At 35.9% G+C, this 18872-nt stretch overlaps 3 protein-coding genes across 3 annotated transcripts in view; all 3 read left to right on the top strand.

Moving 5' to 3' along the window:
- LOC129786413 (calcium-transporting ATPase sarcoplasmic/endoplasmic reticulum type) overlaps positions 1 to 18872 on the top strand; it is a 642650-nt gene that overhangs the window by 389914 nt on the left and 233864 nt on the right. The window lies entirely within an intron of this gene.
- LOC129786498 (3'(2'),5'-bisphosphate nucleotidase 1) overlaps positions 1 to 18872 on the top strand; it is a 1077868-nt gene that overhangs the window by 850979 nt on the left and 208017 nt on the right. The gene's annotated exons all lie outside the window — the stretch shown is intronic.
- LOC129786826 (hemicentin-1-like) overlaps positions 5692 to 18872 on the top strand; it is a 58058-nt gene continuing 44877 nt past the window's right edge. Inside the window, exon 1 of the mRNA XM_055822069.1 lies at positions 5692 to 6298. The gene's annotated coding sequence lies outside the window, so the exon portion shown is untranslated. The remainder of the gene's footprint in view (positions 6299 to 18872) is intronic.

Raw genomic sequence — 18872 nt, 5'->3', positions numbered from 1 at the left:
TAATGTGTTGTTACAGAATGTGAGGAGCTTAAGAAAGAACTATGATAATCTGATTGCCCATGTCCAGGCCCGTGGGGAAGTGCCCGATTTGGTGTTCTTAACAGAGACGTGGATCGGCGAGCGTGAGGTCCAGCATTACACCATTGATGGATTTGAATTGTTTGCTGCCTGCAACAATGACTACAGGTCAGGCGGGGTTGCCGTTTATGCTGGGGGTGCTTGTGTGGGTGTCCAGACCGAGACAATTCCTCTCCAAAGTGCCGATTGCATGAAAATTTCTGTCGTACTAGGCCGTGACACTGTTACCTTTCTTTGCTTTTATAGGCTGCAGTCCTACCCTATTCAAATGTTCCTTAATGAGCTGGACAAAACATTACAATTATTCAATAGCTCTTCTCATGTATATCTTGTGGGGGATTTCAATATCAATCTCTTGTCCGGCTCTAAAATTGTTGACGAATACTTGTTAATTTTATCTTCCTACGGCTACAGAGCCCTACATAGTAATCCTACTAGAGTGACGCAGTTTTCAAGCACCTGTATTGACCATATTTTTGCAAAGAATTCCCGCGATGATTTTGCTAACAACTGTTTCCTCGAAGATTTGGCAATTACAGACCATCATTTATTATGTTTAAGCATACAACCAATCTCTTGTCCCCCTACAAAAATTTTGCACCAAAAATCTGTTAGATCTGTAATTAATTATAAATCCCTGCGAGAGAGCTTAATGTTTGAGAGCTGGGCGCCGGTTTATGAGGCTAAAGATGTCAACTCATCTTATGATAGATTCCTAAATATTTTTCAAAGCCATATTAATAAATGTTCGAATTCTATAACCATCAATCGTAAGAAAAGACCTCTCAAGCCCTGGATATCCCATAATCTCTCTTGTAAAATTAATAATAAAAATTATTTACGTGATCTTTTGAAAAAACATCCTAATGATAAACACTTGGCAAAAAGGGTGGGGGTTTTGAGTAAAAAATTAAGAGCTGAAGTGAGTAGGGAAAAGAACAAATTTTATTCGAGAAAACTCAAATCCGCAACAAATAATAGCAAATCACAATGGGATGTAATAAATGAAATAATGAATCGGAAAGCAAAATCTCGCAAGATAATGGAGGAGTTGTTTATAAATGGAGTCTCCTACACGGATCCGTTTGAAATCGCTTGTGTGATGAACGAATATTATATCAGCGTTCCGGAGAAGCTAAATAGAGACAGGGTTTCTGGTTTTTTGGGTGTGGGGGAGGGTAATGTCGGGTGGGTAAAGGATAGTTGTTTCCTCACTCCATCGAGTGCCCTTGAGGTAAAGAGAACCATTGATACCCTTAAAAACACTAACAGTACAGGAAGCGATGGCGTCACCTCTCGGTGTTTGAAGAATATTGCGTATTTCATTTGCGATATTATTTCTTTTGTTTTCAACAAGATGATAGAGCAGGGCAGCTTCCCTGATCAACTAAAAAGAGCTAATATAATTCCTATATATAAGAAAGGTAATAAAAAGGAACCAATAAATTATAGGCCGATCTCATTGGTCTCCAACATCGCTAAAGTTTTTGAAAAGCTCCTCTATAGACGAATGTCTGATTATCTCTCTTATTTTTCTCACTTGAACAATGGGCAATACGGCTTTAGAAGGGGGCGCGGCACTGAAGATGCGATTTCGGCCGTCCTGGGTGATGTTTTTTCTGAATTGAATAAAGGGCTTCATGTCTCTGCCTTATTCCTCGATCTGTCGAAAGCCTTCGACACTGTGAATCACTCTGTCTTGGCACGTAAACTTGAGGCTATTGGCTTTAGAGGAGTTTCACTCCGGCTCCTTGAGTCGTACTTATCTAATAGAACCCAGCGAGTTATTATTGGACCCCATGCAAGCACTCCCCTTAGTGTCAGGCACGGAGTGCCGCAAGGCACAGTCCTGGGACCGCTCCTTTTTATTATTTATTTGAATGACATATTTGATCTCAGGCTGAAGGGAAGAGCGGTGGCTTACGCCGACGACATTGCGGTGGTGTATAGTGGGGATTCTGAGGGTATTATACGCGATAGCATGCATAGCGACATGACGATACTGCGTGGGTTTTTGGAAGGCAATTTCATGACCTTAAGTGATAAATCTGTCGCCCTGTCCTTTGGGCGCTCGAAATCGAGGGTAATGACGGGCAGTATTGTGTCGCATTTGCCGGATTGTGCCACTCGCGACGGCTTCGGCTGTTGTGCTGGGCTTCTTGAGATTCCGTTCGTCGAGCAAACAAGATATCTGGGTATTGTCGTAGACAGTTGCCTTACCTGGAAAGGGCACGTGGATCATGTGAAGAATTCCCTAATCCCTATTATAGGATGCTCGCGCCGCCTGAGCAAGTGTTGCTCGGAATCGCTATTGCATAATTTTTATCAGAGTTGCATTGAGTCGAGGCTAAGGTATGGGGCAGCTACTTGGGGATGTGGCTATAGATCGCACTTGCAACCACTCACTGTGTGTCAAAAATACGCACTGAGGGCTTTGAGGGGTATTCCGGGAAGGGACAGCACTAGAAATACTTTCATTGGATGGAAAATCCTCCGATGTGAGTATTTATTCAAGTACACTGTGCTGAAGATTTTCTTTGTTAAATCCGGTCACCTACGATCTCCTATAGTGGGTGCGTCTCGTCGGGGAACCATTGCTCCGGTTCCTCGCCCCAGGTGCGAGCTTTTTAAACACTCGTATGAGTACATGGCTCCTACGGCCTTTAATTCCTTGCCTGAGGCTCTCCGTGGGGCTCTAGGCGCTTATAACTTTAACACTAAATTGAAGAGCTTCTTTTTGAAACAGTGCGAGGAGGACCTTATTAAGGGTCTATAATTAATGCGTTTTGGGGCTAGGGGGATCCGGGTTTTGGGTGCCTCCCTTTCTGTTTCTACAACGGGACTACCTGCACTGCATTGGCGCAGTATCTGCTCTGCATCCACGATTATTTTCATTCTTTTTTATTGTATCAAAATAAAGGTAAAAAAGATTATAACAAGCTGGGATCGCTACGAAACTCCTTGTGCGCTTTTATTTATTTAACAACACAAGATCAAATAATGGTTTTTTTCTTTCAGCATACAAAACACGATTACCATATCCTTTTATAAAACAAAAATGTGTATGAGGTTGATGATGCAATGGTGATATCCTTTTATGAAAAAACAAAACAAAGTTGAAACATAATATTATTCACGATATGAATTATAAATTATAATTATTGTCGTATAAATAATTAAGAAATGAGTGTGAAGTTAATGATGCAACAATGATATCCTTTTATAAAAGCCTCAAATGAGGTGAAAATATCTTTACACTCTCTTATGCAAAACCTCAAATGAGGCAAATATACGACTTTAAAATGCATACACCCTCCATATTTACATCTTCTGAATGTTTTTCTGCGGCGAGTGAGTTTCGTAGCGGGAGGGGGGTTACCTAAGATTCGTGGAATCTTTGACTGGATCCAGCGGACTCCTGAGAGTGACCTACATTGTGCTGAGAAAGTGGATGGCACCCATTTAGCCCTTATTTTGCTTTTTACCATTTTTCTATTCTTTCTGGGGGTCTTTTTGGGGTCAGTGGGGTTTGATTTTAGGGTTTTGGGGTTTTTCGGGATTTATTTTTCTTTCCTTTTGAATTTTTGAGTTGTCGGCGTGAGTACCCTCTTCCTCTATACATCAGCCTTCCTTAAAAACTTTTTCTTTTTAAATGAGAATTTGCATTTGTTTGTTTATTTTTATTTTTATTGTAATTAACTTTATAGTAACTGTGAGACTCAGGCAGTGGTAGGACGCGTTCTTTAGAACCAAGTCCACTGCCTTATCCATACTCATGTTAAATATTAAATCATAATGTTGTACACCAGGAATATGTAAAATTTGAGTGTGTGAATAAAATTTTATTATTATTATTATTATTAATTTCAAAGAAACTTTGTGGAATAATATTATGTTTGCGTTCTTTTCTTGGGAATTCAATTCAAAATTAGGTTATAATGATTCTAAAAAATTTCAATGTGAATTAATTTGGATTTTATTCTCTAAAAGTGAAGATTTAATAAATCCAATTCTAACAAATAAAATGTACAATTGGCATTGAGCACTATTCCCAGAAAATTTAATCAGAATCAGTGCAGAAAATATGTTCAAAAATAAATAAAAATTGAATTTGAAAAAATTACTTTTCGAGGAAATCATCTAATTGGATGGAACCCGTATTGATTTAAAAAAAGATTTTAATATTTAATTGAAAGAAAGTAATTGATTCTTTTTTATAGGGACACAAGTGTCTGAAACGGGAAGATTCCGGGAAATATTTATCAAAAACATCATTACCCTAATAAATTAATCATTCAGATGTTTTGTAAATGAAACTCTTGACCTCTTCTTGGTACGAAGATTTGGAAATTTATCTGTATTTAGGTCTATTTGTCGCTCTATAGTATAGCTTTCTTTTTCATATCAATTTTTATTTTATGAATAGGTATACCTATTTGGGAAAATTCCTTTTTTAGTAGAATTTATCTTTTTAGATTTCCCAACAGGCGTGTGTCTTAAATTAAGCTAAAAGTGAATCTTTTTTTCCTTATTTTATCAAAGGAAAATTAATGAATTTGCATAATTTATTATGAAAGTCTCCTCCAATGGAGTACTTAATTATTAAAACAGATGAAAGATCTCTATTCATGGAAGGAATGGGGGAGGTATTAATTTAAAAACCATCAGTAAATAAAATGGTTTATATATTTTTCTATCTAACAAAAATGAAAAGAATAATTTATGGCCCCGTAGCATTTTAGGCTAATTGTTAATTATATTTTAATTTGGTTCCCGCTAGCAAATGTCGATATCTTGTGATATTTTCTTGGTATATAGAATTTTCTCGTTTGCATTTCAATGAATGGCGCTCGTATTATTGGGTTAAAATAAATTTATTTATACCTAATTAACTTACTAGTTTTTAGCGCGATATCTCTCTCCGTGGCGATTGCTGATACACCAGGGAGCGTAGCTACGTCGTTTTGTGCTCACAGATTGAATATTCATAGAAGTTATATGGTGATTGGGAGTGAAAAAGAAATTAGGTATAAGTTTTTTATGCTGTTCAAATGCATGGGTATTGTGTGGGTTTTTTGTACACACCAAAGCCAGAGCGAGTTGTGTTGTCTTGCGTCTCTCATGGCATCTCCGCAACATCACCATAGCACATGGTCAGTGTGGATTCCTAGCACCACACTCATGTTGGACTTGACTCATTCACAAACTCGCAACTCATAATTGTATCAAGTGTGTGGCCTGCCTTCGTGACGGCAGCTCTCCTCTCGTTGCTAACATTAGCTACTGTATATAGTCACCATCCACCCCCATGCACCCTCGTCGGGGAAATGTGGTGAATTTTCCGGGACATGCGCTTTTCCCGCGCGAATTTCCCTCACACAGCAGCAGCAGCAAAGGAGGAACATGCTATCTTCCCCTCATTTGCACAACTGTTTGAAGATTAGTGTGATATTCGGGGTGGCGTAAAACCTCCCCGTTTGTCGGCTTTTCTCCTTTTTATTGTACACAGAGGTAAAATTTATCTTACCCTCCCAACTTACCGTGTTGGATTTCTGTGTACACGTTGTGTGGAGGAGAAGTTTGACATTATCTGGCTGTGCGCGTATTCCGAGTTTCACATGTAGTTTTATATCCATTTGAATATTTAGTCAAGAGAGTGGTGTTCCCTCTCATTGGAAATATTCTTCGGCATTCAGTGTGTTCGCGATCTTCGGCACGTTGAGACGTTCATCTCAGCCATATTCGTCTTGTTATTCGTGTTCGAATTCCCCGTGCTTGTTCACATCTTTCGTGTGCGGTGGCAAATTCCAAAGCCGTGAAGAAATAAGTTTTTTCCTCTTAATTCCACCCACCACTCCTCCTCTCTCCACACCCTCAAAAAAAAAATAAGAGTATCACCCACCACCGCCCAAAAGTAGGGCTGTGTAATTGCATGTGAGAAGTGTCGCTAAGGATAAAAATTATCCCCTATAAAGAGATGATATCAGGAAGTGGAAAAATTGTGTGTACACTTGACCCTTATAGTGGGAGAGGAATGTGAATGTTTCATTAGATGAGTGGTTCAATTTTAATTTATGATTTTCATGTCCGGGTCCGTACTTATCCCATATATCCGGATTTTGAGGATTAATGTGCATTTATTTGCAAACCAACACTATTGTGGTGCGCATTTTGCAGCTGCATTGAGTGGATTTCACCGCAAACAGCAAAATACAGAAAAGTACGTCTATATATTTTGTTTTGGTTAAAGAAATTTTACACCCTACCGCGGTTTTTTCGCGCAAACCCGCGCAAAAGGGAAAATTTTTCGTTCAATATAATACCTACATACATATATTTTTTTTAAAGAATTCCCACTCATTTGTAACTCCCTCGCATTTTACGGATATTTCCCAGTAATTTGATATATCCTTCGCTAACGTTTGCACGAGAGAGAAAAGAGCTGTGTGGCCTTTTAATGGTTGTGGAAATGAACTGATAACTTTTTAGAAACTGATATCTTGTGTACCATCAATTCGCCATTAAAAAAAGTGGATAGAAAAAAGGCATCTGTGGTGGAACAAAGGTGAACATCATTTGGCTCATCAGCGCTTTTGTGCGACCTCACACTCCATCTCTGAATTTCAAATGACGACTCTCGTTTTTTTTTGGAGGGAAAATGAGATTTTGCGCTATGTATTATGCGAAAGATTTACATAGGAGATGTATGTTGAGAAACAAGAATGATTCAAAGTTTGAATTTCAAACAGTGTTTGATATAATACGCCAAAAACCATGGGAAGTGGCATTGAAAGTAAAACCCAAAGTGGCCTAATTATTTTAATTGCACTTAAATGTAGAAGAATCTTCTTGCAAGTCAGGAAATTAGTGGGCAAAACTTCTTTAGGATGGGGGTTGGGAACTGCAATGGGGGAATTCGTCTTGGAAAGAATCTTATACGGAGAAACATAAAGTCGTTAAAAGTGTCGTTCATCTGGATTATCACTTTTAAACCCCAACAATTAGAGTCTGATCCACCAGAGAAAACTTATTTAGCTCTCTATTGAAGTTTACTTGTTAGAGGGAACTTAATGAGAAAATGATGTTATTGTATGTTTATGCGCCTGGTGTTATGTTGCAGATTTCTAATTTATTATTTGCGCTAGATATAATAATATGGTTAAGGTGAAATCCTTAATATCCTTGGAAAAATTACCGTATTTTATTACTAGGGTTACTACCTCTAGGGGTTTTACCCGGAGACTTTGGGTTTCGGGGTATGATTTCTGGACTGCGGGTTTAGGATGAATTTCTCCGGGTCACACGATTTTAAGTTTTTTTGCTTTAATTTTCGGCAGTATCAGAAAACTAAAAAATCGGAAATCGAATAGATTCTGTAATTTAGGAAGTTTCTATTTTTTCCTTAAGGAAAATCGTCTCAAGTCAGATCTGAGTTTTTTTTTAAACCAGAATAAACTTCTTTAAGTTAGAATACTAGTCAGTCCAGTCAGTTCTAAGATTTTTAAGCAATACCTTTGTTGTAGACTCAAGTTTTTTTTTTAGTCAGACTTTCAAGGTTTCAAGGTTAGATCAGGCTGAACTGAGGCCGAATTTGTCTTAAAAGACTGACCTAAAGGAACTAAGGTTCGGCTTAAGAAAAAATATTTTTTGGTGGAATTGGCGTAGATAGATGAGATGACGTTCTCATGGGAACTTTGACAAGATTGACCCCCTGAAGAAGCCTCGCATTGAGGCGAAACGTTGGGCAAGAAAATCTTCTTTTCTTTCCCATTGGAGAAGAACTTGACGCTCACCGGATTCCCTTCTGTCATCTTAAGAAAAAATAGGCCTAACTTAACGGCTTAGCTTTTTGTGTTACACAATTTACAATTGTTTAAAATAAAGCTTTTAAGATTTTAATAGTTAAAACAGGCTAGATCTATAATGCACTTAATCGTACCTCAGTATGACTTAGGAAACTTAAGCCTGATTTAAGTAAAATTAGGCCTGGTTTAAAAAAAACTCAAGTCGATTCCTTACGCTAAAAAAAACTTCGCGAAAAAATCGAAACTTATAAACAAAAACCAAAATATAGACTTAAAATAAATATTATGCTTCTTCGCAATCTTAAAAATTCTTTTGAAACTTCTAAACCCCATATCAACCCTTCCTCGTTTATAAAATACAAAACATAATAAAAAAAAAACTCATCAGGATATAGTACGTAATCTAGCTTTCGGGATTAAATGAAATTTATATTCATGCGAGTTTATTGACTGTTCAAATTACATTTAATTGTAATTTTGGGCTTTTGTTCTGTTGGGTGCGAGTAAATTGATATAAATCTCCCAATGAAATGGGGAAAAAGGATATACAAAAAAGCACATATTTATCGATTTCCGTGGGTTAAATTTGAAGTTGTCCCACGATATGGTGTTTATTGCGGTTCCCAAAATATTTATGGACAAATGCATGATACACAAGTCACAATATCCACACCCCCAAATTTCACCCTCAAATACACTTCCCCCGAAAAAAAAAGCCATCGCCTCCCTGCTCCCAACGATAATTGATGATAATTATGAAAGGGAAGAAGAAGTATGAAGAATAATACAGTGAGCAAATCAAAAGCTGACAGATTGCGTTAACATTTTTATTTTATTCATGGGAGGAATAAAAATTCGGTGTGTGGAATTGCTGGGTGTTAGGGCAAGAAGAGGAATGAAAAAAAAAAAAGCTTTCACAGTGATTGATTGTTCCAACACCGGAATTCTTCTCAAGGAGTACATAATTCACGAAAATGAAGGCATCCTTGCTAACTTTTCTCTGACCTCCTAGTGGATAGAGAATGGCGTATTATTGATCAAAGTTGGGTACGCGCGCGATTCACATATTTTTTTCTTCTTCTCTATTTTGGGTTCGTGTTCGAAATCAATAAGATTTATGTTTCCAGAAATTTATTTAATTTGCGTGGTATTCTAGAATGAAACATGACTGTTGTGTACATTATATTCCTCCTATGCTGTGCCCACCCCACACCCCTCCCCCTGCCTCCCGCCTTTTCTCCTTTTCTTTTCTTTCACCGGTTTCCTGTTCTCTATGCCATCGGATGCCAAAGCAAAGAAGTGGCGTTTTTTTCTACCTCTTCTTTCGTCTTCTTTAAGAGAAGAGAAATGGTCTCTGTGGGTGTGACTACTGAACTTAGAGAGAGGTGGTTATCGGCTTGTTTCATTATTTTGATGAAGTTTCCCATTTTATTCGTTTTCAACATTCCGCAGAAGCGTTACCCAAAAGATATTCCCTCACCCATAGACAAAACACGTCTTTTTTTTCTTCTTCTACTTTGAGCCACAACACGGCAAAATAAGCGCAAAATCATGTGTTTTCAATTGAGAAAATTGCTCAACTTTTCGCGCTAAATTGTACAAAACTTCTGCAACACCATTTGGTATTTTATGAAGTTTATCTCTACTTAAGTGTTGCGGTGCAATAAATTATGGAGCGCCTTCTAATTTATCTACACATAATTCTTACATTGTACGGTTGTTATGTCTCCTCCGTGATACACACACGGGTTTAGGTTTATTTTTTTTTAATATGGAAACTCCATTTTCTTTTTAATTTGTTACCATTAAGGGCCATTTAGTGGTAATTTTTGTTTATTAGAAAATAGAAATCTTACTCTCAATTCAATCAATTTAATTTCTTTTAAATTGAAATTGAGATAATTAGATTAGAGAATTAGATACAACAGTGAAAATGAAACTGAAAGTATTTGATTGTTGGCCTGAATCTCTATTAATCTTATTCGTATTCTTCAAATTTGTGATAAAGCCTAAATTTGTCTTTAAGAAAAATTTGTATTCTAATGGAGCTTTTGAGGTTCTTTCACTAAACTTGAAATCAGAGTGCAGCAGACTGAAAAGATTGAAGAATTTAATTTGATTTGAAAAGAAGAAAAAGTCAGGAATTTGATTCTGCTTTAGGCATATTAAAGATCTACTAAAAGTCAAGTCTTCAAAAGCTCACCTAAAGTCACGATTTGTCTTGACTAAATACACAAAGCTAAGGATAGATATCCATATATTATGGGATTAGTGTGTATTAAGTGCTACATAAATATTTTCTTTAATTAGGAATCCCCCCAAATTAATTTACCAAATTAGCATAATCGGTGAACTCTCAATACAGGTAATGTCAATAGTCATGAAAACGGAACCTTTCCTTGTGATTCCCATTCAAAAGTTGAAAGAACTTTTGCAGATAGATACGACGATTAAAAACAAACTTAAAAATTTTCAATTTTTTTTTTTTAGTAATTCAGGGTAACTTTTAGAGCTTTTTTCTTTAATTCTTTAACCCCATCAAAAAGTTCTTTGCAATCAAAACGTGATGCTTACCTTTGTACAATTTTCTACGTTACGTGAACTAAATTCGCTTAAGTCATCATTGAATCAGTAAAGTTGGTCCATGTGAGGGTACATCCTGTACCCAGATACACCCATTATTTCGTACGGTAGTAAATTTTTGTCTAGTTGGAAAGTTAATACAGAGTTCTGTCGAGATAATTTATTCGAAATTGCAAGACAAGCAGAGATGTTCAATTGAGTGAAAATGAGTTTAGTGAGGAATGAAGAAAGGCAAATACCTTCTCTATTCCATCGTGTAAAGGCTTCAAATATGCAAGCATCAAAGTTCAATTCATTAGATACGCCCTTGTTCCCAGGTTTTGTAACATCCTTGCATATTTTGGGTATGTATATAGCTAAATGTGGAAGCAAATTTGGGAAAATTATCAATTAACCATCAATCGATTGCGGTGGAGTGTTGGACTTGCGAAACAAGAAGATTATGTCTCTGCTTGATCTCATAAATCTCTCTTGTATTTGGCCATGGAGCAGAGAAAGGAAGCTTCTGGGTAGTATAACCACCATTTACTAACCAAGATTGCAAAGCTCACCGCATCCATAAACGTGGCTAGCATTTGATATAAAAGTGATTATCGTCTTGTAAGCATGAGGTTCATTTTCTGATCACGTAACAATGACATGAATACATTATCCTAGTTCATAGATATAATTACAATTGCCACTTTCTGAGTGTTTGGGAGATGCTTCGTTATACGCACACACTTACACAATAAATTAAGAAAGAAGTCTATAGGCGCTCTTTTTTTCTTCTTCTTCATTCGCTCCTTTGCCTTCATTTTTATTTTCCTCCTCTACAAAAACCCGTAGATTGGGGCCTATGTATATGTATGTATGTGGTGTGGTAAACAATATTAGAAAAGGAACCCTCGAGCAGTTGAGTAACGTAACACAATAAAGGTGAAGCGAATAAATTGTGCTCGAAAATCAAAATTTCCACACAATTTGATTCGGTATTCAAAACAAAATTAAACAATTTGAATTTGAAATTGGGTAAACACCACCCTCCCTCAGCTATGCTACACATAGCACACTTGCCCTTCGGTGTTGCCCCACTGTAAAGTTCGGGGGGGTGTATGTGAGAATGTGGTGTATTTAGAGGGGTCTCTTTGTTATGGGCAGGTTGGTGATGTTACGCCGTTGTTACAAGCACGGGACTCACCAATTTATTTATACACAAAGGGACATGAAAATTTTGATGCTTCCACATCACCACACTTCACTCTTATACTTTGTATACAACCCCAGATATATTTATGGTTTTTAGTCACTAGAGAGAAGTGCACTGTGTTGGGGGCTAATTGTGTTTTTGGACCAGAAGGAGTAACATGTTACATTTTGCCAACACTGGAAAATAATAGGCAAGCGAATGGTCCATAGTATAAAATTCAATTTCAACTAATTGTTTGAGAATTTCTGGGGTCATCTTATGCCATATTTAGTAGTTTTTGGGGGAGCTTTTGGAGCTTTCCTACCGCTCTCCATATATAATACATATGTATGTAGTGGTTAGGCATGAAAATTGCCAAATATATACGAAATTGTGGTTTTCAATTTGCTAACTAACATGATTTTTGCTGTATAGAGTACTGTTGCTCCCACACCCTCCTTCCCCCTCCCGAAAAGTATGAGATGACTTTTGGTATTAGGATATGGTGGGAGAAAAGTAGCAATTAAGCAAATTGTTAATGTCGGTCCTACCCTCTTGGAATTTCAATAATGAAGTCCTACTTTTGTCGAGTAGCCTCACCATTGAGTAAAAGAGAGTGAGAGGGAGTATATATATCACAGTTAGGGAAAATGAAGTAATTGTTTCGGAAATTTATTGTTCACTCCCACCTCCCGAGTCATCTTTTTGTTGGGCCATATCTTCTTCGTCCTCCCGGAGAGAGAGAGGAGAAAGCACCCACAAATCGTCCTTCATCCATTTTGGACGCCAATGCACATGGGAAAAGGAAGATGGGGGAATCAACCTTTTTGAACCATCACCCCATACCGCCCCTCTTACCCCCTGGAATAGTCAACCCCAGCGGAAAATATGCCAACAATCCCTCCGTGACATTCCTTAAGAAACCCTCCCTGCAAGCACAGCATAGCATAACGTTCAAGACCTACTACACATCGCTCCTTTATACACATCTTTTACCCTACACATATACCCATATGCTACCACGCCGGGGGTCATGATTTTGAGAATGTGGGTGGGATTAGAGCACAGGAATGCTGTCACTGAAAATAAATATCCAAATTGCACATCATCTGTTCCCCCGTATCACCCTTCACACGAAACACGTGCACATCTACCCTCCTTCCTCCCCTTCCCACCATTTTCTTTCTTTCAACTATGTACATATAGTTAGGTCAACTCATGGCAAAAGACTGCAGGCAGTGCTAGAAAGCTGAAAATTGGCATAAATGTTCCTTAGGGCATATAAAGGAAGGAAAATGAGTGCGGTTTGGTTTCGTCCGCTAAAAAGCATATGGCGGCCAATTTTCAAAATGGCGTCCTTTTGAGCTATAATGTAATCTAAAGTTTGTCGTAGGTGGCTGAAATTTTAGTATGTTATAGCTGGCATCAATACCTTTCCAACGATAGGTCATTTGACTTCCTAGGTCCCCTAGAACCTAAGATATTGCCATTTTTAGGTTTTTCTTTAGAAGCTCATATCTCCGGTTCTACGTAACGTACAAAGACGTTTGACCTATCATTGGAAAGGTCTTGCAATACTCTACAACTCTCTAGAACATTGCAAACCAATTAAAAGAACATTTATGGGTCAAAAATACGAAAAACAATGTGTAATTTTTGACGCAAAAATTTTCATTAAAAAAATAATTTTATCGGAATAAATTTTTTCTCAGTGTATTGTCCAGATTCAGACGTTTCCAAAACATGGTCATTATAGGCTGTAGCTCAAATAGAACTAGAGTTATAGCGATTTAAAAAACGTGAAATATTGAGAAAAAATTCTTGTAAATATTTCAACAAAAGGAAGAAATTTGTGTTTCATACGTCACTGAAATTTTTGTGATTCAAAAATGAAAACACATTCATGCTTTTTTTATGAAAATTGATATTAATTAGTTAATGTAATGACTAATTTTGGTATGTGGTGTAAATTAAACATAATTATAATGTAAAATAAGTCTTATTTTACCAAAAAAAAGTTAATAAAAAAATTTTGCATCACTCAACGCCATCTATCAGTGAAGTATGAAACACAAATTTCTGCTTTTTGGTGAAATATTTACAAGAATTTTTTCTCAATATTTCACGTTTTTTTAATCGCTATAACTCTGGTTCTATTTGAGCTACAGCCTATAATGACCATGTTTTGGAAACGTCTGAATCTGGACAATACACTGAGAAAAAATTTATTCCGATAAAATTATTTTTTAATGAAAATTTTTGCGTCAAAAATTACACATTGTTTTTCGTATTTTTGACCCATAAATGTTCTTTTAATTGGTTTGCAATGTTCTAGAGAGTTGTAGAGTATTGCAAGACCTTTCCAATGATAGGTCAAACGTCTTTGTACGTTACGTAGAACCGGAGATATGAGCTTCTAAAGAAAAACCTAAAAATGGCAATATCTTAGGTTCTAGGGGACCTAGGAAGTCAAATGACCTATCGTTGGAAAGGTATTGATACCAGCTATAACATACTAAAATTTCAGCCACCTACGACAAACTTTAGATTACATTATAGCTCAAAAGGACGCCATTTTGAAAATTGGCCGCCATATGCTTTTTAGCGGACGAAACCAAACCGCACTCATTTTCCTTCCTTTATATGCCCTAAGGAACATTTATGCCAATTTTCAGCTTTCTAGCACTGCCTGCAGTCTTTTGCCATGAGTTGACCTAACTAATATGTCCACTAAATGTTAGATCACCTACTAGGCCTCCTAATCTATATATAGTAGTACCAATGTATGTATGTATATTTTCATAATTGCTTTACAATTAACAGACGCTAAGCACGCAATGTTTTCACGTAAATACAGAAACAATATTTATATGCAGATTACTTTGGCCAATACGAGCCAACCAAGGGATATTTTACTGGCACATGATGTTGGGGTGTTTCACCTTCCAAACTAAAATACAAAACACCGCCAGGCAAACAATTTTCCATGTGAGTCCGCTACACAGCGTATAAATAAAGCAGCACCATGTTGAATAAAAATAGTGTTAGGGGTCTCTCTTTGCTAATTGTAATGATTTTACATGAATATAAAACAATGCGGATTTAACGGTTTGGACGCTATAAATCGGATGAGGAAAAGTCATGTCTCGCTAATATGAGGAAGTCAGGAAATATACGGTGGTGAGGTTTTTCTCCAATGTATGTAGCACATTTAAGAACCACAGCAAATACCCATTGCTATAAATTCCGGTGAGTGTGCAATAAATTATACTGTACTAAGGGAACTTTCAGCTTTACACTCGACATTTATTCTTTGCCTAAAACTATTACCATATTCAGAATGTGTGATTAAACTCTTATCAGTATATTTTCATTTTGGCCAAAATAAGGTTAGTGGGTTTATGCATCAAATCCACAATTATTTGCTCACCAAAACACCCCCGCATTTCCAAAAATATTTTACACACATACTCAAATAATAAAATGGAGACAGATTAAATTTATTGTTTTAACATAAAATAAATAGTCACACTGGGAACTATTTTTTGCATTTTTCTGGATAATCGTATAGAGGGGAGACTCACGTTGAAATGTAAATGAAGTAAGTAAAGAGCGTAAACTGTAAAACGGAGTTAGGGTAAACCGGGACATTTATTTTTGTATTTATTTTGTTTTATTTTTATCAAAATGAATCCAAAATGCCGGCTTAAAGTATATGGGTTAATTCCATTAAAAATCTGGAATTCTTCTATAAACTTATGAGATTTTTGGTATTCTGTGAAGAATATTGCAAGATTTTGACAGTTAGATCCTTTCTTTAATCGTAATAAGTAATTTTTGGAAAATCAAGTTTTTTTGCTTTTTCTTCTAAAGCACATTAAAAGAACGATTCAAAAAATATTAACTGTCAATATCTTACAATTTTCCAGTTGAAAGGTAATAAAAGAAAAGATTTTTTGACAGAATCAATCGCATAAATGCAGATTTTCTAACAAAACATAACATAAGATTTTTTTCCGAGGAGGTCCTTTAATACTTGGAGGCAAGGGTATGTTACATCCTTTAAGCTACATGTAACCTGATGAGGCAATTTGACAGCTTGACACATAAAATGTATCGATAGTATCGATATTTTACCGACTCGCGAGAATTATTTTTTACGTTTCGTACCTTGATAGGTTGATCCGGATGATGAAATAGGGATTAATCGAAAGCTAATTAAATAAACTTTTGAATAGGGGTGGAACTTTGTAGATCAATCCCGTTTTTCTGACTGGTATCGATCGTTTCTTCAAAAATATCGGAATCGTGCAGGTCCATGCTTGGAGGACACGAATTTTTAACCTCAAACTTTGAGCTTAATTTTCTGTTATAAAGAAAACGTTTTTCCAGTTTTCCTTTTAAAGAACTTCTAGTAGGGGAGACCGGGGTTAAAAAAGTCACTTAAGGGTTTAGAGAAAGCTCAAACTATCATATTTTCCAAACAGATAAAGTGAAATGTATAGCTCATTTCTTTAGGAAATTTACTGCCCTACAACTCTTTCTCAGATCATTTTATTCTATCTAGCCAGGAAATATGATATTTTAGGCTTTTTCCAAATCCTTAAGTGACTTTATTAGCCCCGGTCTCCCCTACTTGAATTCGCCTGCGCATGTAGAATTTATCAAGATAAATTGAATTGATTTAGGCAGCGATTATCACTTTTGTCCTCAAAGTGTTAAGAAAATTTATCTGCTTACGGTTACTCCGTTTTAGAGCTTTTACGTCTTCAAATTACGTTTAAATGTGAGTTCTCTAAATACGTTTAATAAAGCGGCGTACAATATTAATTTTTATCCGCGGAAGAAGCTTAATAAATAATTTTATAATGCAATCTATCATGAAATTGAATCTTGAAAGCGAATTAATTGATTTTAGGGAATTGCAAGAAGGAAATTACATTAATATCTAAACTAAAGCAGAAATTAATCTCCTGTGATTGTTTTATTCATATCTTCATTAGAGATGAGAGACTTATGCACGTTAGGTCTAAATATAGAGAATAAATTAAAACTAAATTTCTGTCCAAACAATCGGAAATTTGGCATTAAATACGTTAATTCTAAAATGTTGAATAATTTGAATTGAATTCTGGATTGAGTAATGTCATCACAAATATTTAATTGAAAATTATATACATATATAGTTCAGCAAGCAGGAATAAGGGGATATTTATGGAAATAAATGCAGAATAAAGCATGAGATAAATTGCAAAGATTTTAATAATGTATCTCAATCACGTGATAATCATCGTGATATATTCTAATTTAGTATCAATCTAGTTAATATGTGGAACTTCATGGAACAAATTATTGGGATCACATCAAATTGGTGCAAATGGCTACATTCTATTAAATGAACGTGACACGTAAAATTAATTAGTAACATATGTTTGCGTGGCCAGATTCCACGCACAAAAGTATATCTAATTAATATTTAATTAAATATTCTCTCCTATGTATTTTCTACACGGACGAATATATCGTCGGTAGGTTATATATATATTTGAGAATGCTTGCTTTCCGAACAAATTTCCTCTGATTCATTTATTTTGTCAGGAAAATTAAAATTGGTCTCACTGTGACAGGTGGAAAATGTTAATGAAAATATTTTTGGAAGTATTCCTCACAGCATTTTTTCCTCGTGTTTATATTATATATATCTACACATCGGTGTATTATATGTATAACGTATTGTTTTAGTATTCCAAATTGGAAGACGATATCTTGCTAATGAAGTGTTCGAAAATGAAAATAAAAGCTTTTTCCTTTGCTCTTCTCGTTCGGTGTCTAATTGAATAGGTAACTAAATTATGTTACCTGGCGACATATTTTCAAATAAATATGCGCCTATATATAAAATACCACACATATTTTTCCTTTAATAAACAGAAAACAATAACCATCGTGACCTGGGTACCCTCGGCCTTTAATTAACATCCTATGAATTGGACGAAATTCCAATTTGTGCCTGAGAGTTATTATTTAATATTAAATAAATACAGGTTGTTAACAAATTTTCTGTAAATGTTTTTCCATTCATTTTGGGTATAGGTGTTGATTTGGTGTGTTCCAGAAAATATTTCTGGGTGCCACAGAGTGAAGGAAGTTTCATTTTCAATTTACACGTTTGAAAGGAAGGGGAAGTATATGCTATAATAGACACGGTATGAATCTAAAAATGAAATGTGTTGAAAGAAATCTCCGAAAATTTCACAATTTTCACGGAGAGGAGTTCGTTAAACTGATTAAAACTCTTTAACCCCTAAAAAAATATATAGGAATGTTTATGTAACTGTTTGGACACAGAAACTTTAGAAATAAAGTGAAAGTGCAAAAGAAAATCATTATGCAAACCATTAATTGAGTTCTTTTATTTAAACCCTTTAACGATTGGGTTAAAATTCTAATTTTATTTGGATTAGTTGAGCCTTTAGATGGAACTAAAACAGTTCTAAATTGATTTCAAATTGGTTATGATCTGGTTTAAAAATATTTTTCCAAGATTACAATCAGATTCACGAATTTTAATTGTTCACAAGAATATCATTTTGCGTGGTGCTTTACAAACGCGAACAACATCTTAAAGAGCTTCCTACAAAAACATCAAAAGCTTGCGCAGAAAATTTATAAGTTTTGTTTAGTTACGACCTCGTGGAGGAATAATATCCAACATGAATAATTGAACCCGGAACTCCGGAGTATCTCACCTGATGCTGTCCCCTTGGATTTCGCCTCACGCTCCTTCTGGGAGAGCCGTAAATGTTTCAATCAAATGTCTCTTTTTCCCTGCCGCTACGACACATTTCCATCTGAAATACAATAAATAATTTAGCATTTTCTCCACGAGAAACTTTTTAGAATTTCAATGCAATCAAGAAATGAAGTCTGAGACGTTGGTGAATATACCCATTTTTTTCTCCCTCAACCTCACTATAAAGATGATGATTTCATCACTTTCATTGTACCTATATATGGAAACAGGTTACCTTACGCGATCTTTTTTCCCCCCGAACTTGTGAGCCACACAACTACAAGCAATCTATTGAGGAATGAAGAAATTTATTAAGAAGCCAACAACGAAAAAAAAGCTAAACAATTTATTTCTTTTTGGCGGTGTGTATACAATCAGAAAATCAGAGTCTGTCACGGTCGTGTAACTCCCAGAAATAGCCATTTGTAATTAACATGCGCTTACG

Source organism: Lutzomyia longipalpis, chromosome 1 (genome assembly GCF_024334085.1).
Source record: "Lutzomyia longipalpis isolate SR_M1_2022 chromosome 1, ASM2433408v1".
NCBI classification, from domain to species: Eukaryota; Metazoa; Arthropoda; class Insecta; order Diptera; family Psychodidae; genus Lutzomyia; species Lutzomyia longipalpis.
The sequence above is the reverse complement of the archived record's forward strand: the minus strand, read 5'-3'. Positions and strand labels throughout refer to the sequence as shown.